The 1,365-nt window shown below is 39.0% G+C and overlaps 1 protein-coding gene across 1 annotated transcript in view; it reads left to right on the top strand.

Annotated features, from left to right (window-relative positions):
* The window catches only part of LOC119574417, a gene marked incomplete at its 5' end in the record, with an annotated part of 27,870 nt that overhangs the window by 1,678 nt on the left and 24,827 nt on the right, over positions 1 to 1,365 (top strand).

The raw sequence follows: 1,365 nt of genomic DNA, 5'->3' as shown, positions 1-1,365 counted from the left end.
ATTTTTTGTATATATATACATTATACATATATGTATTCACCGGCCGGCGCGTTGTTCCCTTGGGCAAGGAACTTCACCTCAATTGCCTCCCTAGCCACTGGGTGGCCAAGCCAGCCCAAGTCAGTGCTGTTCTCAAGCCCAGATAAATAGAGAGAATGATTATCTAAAAAGGTAACACTGGCACTCTCCGTGGAAAGGAACTGGGGACCCTACCACGTACTCACTCTAATGTCATCATAACATGAAAACTACAATTAAATGTCATGCTGTGACCACGGCGGTTCAATCATGAACATACCGTTATTTTTTAAAAATAAAACATATATGTATACATATGTAAATATATATATATATAAATATCATCATCATCAATAACGGTATGCTCATGTTTGAGCAGCCGTGGACCTCTCCACCATCCTTCGCCACTCAACTCGATCTTGCGCTTTTCTTTCCACTTGTACCATCGACAACCCGCAAACATCTTTGATACTGTCGCTCAGTCTCGTCTTCGGTTAGCCTCTTCCTCTGTTTCCTATCACCATCCCTGTCAGCAAGTTTTTCTCAATACTTTTACTTCTCATCACATGACCAATAAACTTTAATTTCCTCCTGTTCAAGATGTCCAACAGCCAGTCTTTACATTTATTTTTCTCAGCACTTCATCATTCGTTTTCTTCTCTGTCCAGTTAATGCATAGTACGCGTCTGTAACACCACATTTCAAAACTATTGATCTTTTTCTTGTCTATCTTCTTCAGCACCTAACACTCAGAACCATATGATGCAATTGGGAAAACTAATGAGTTCAATAACCTCAGCTTTGTCCGTAAGGTAATGCTTCGGTCTTTCCAGATGTTATTAAGAGCAACTGTGGCGTTTTTTGCAATGGTAATTCTTCTTTTTATCTCCGGTTAATAATCATTGTTCATTGCTGGTTATCTTTGAATCTTCATGATCTTAGTTTTCTTGGCATTAAGAAACAAGCCAGCCTTTTCGCTTGCTTCTCTAACTTTATCTAGTAGCTGTTGTAGTTCAGTGATACAGCTGGCAATCAAAACTATATCATCGGCGTACCTTAGATTTGATATTTTGTATCCTCCAACATCTACAGTTCCTTCAAAATTCTCCAGAGCACCTCTCATAATTGTTTCAGAATATATGTTAAAGAGGTGCGGAGACAGAATGCAACCCTGTAGCACTCCTGTAGTTAACCCATAAGGGGTTCTTACAGTTGCTTGTTGTTGGTCATACATGGCTTTTATTAGTTGGATGATGTGTTTTGGAAACTTCATATCGTTCATGTTATTCCAGAGGATATCGTGATGAACAGTATCAAAAGCTTTCAAGTAATCGATGAAACACAGGT

This window comes from Penaeus monodon, chromosome 6 (genome assembly GCF_015228065.2).
Source record: "Penaeus monodon isolate SGIC_2016 chromosome 6, NSTDA_Pmon_1, whole genome shotgun sequence".
NCBI lineage: Eukaryota > Metazoa > Arthropoda > Malacostraca > Decapoda > Penaeidae > Penaeus > Penaeus monodon.
Note: the sequence above shows the minus strand (reverse complement) of the source record. Positions and strands in the feature narration are given on the sequence as shown.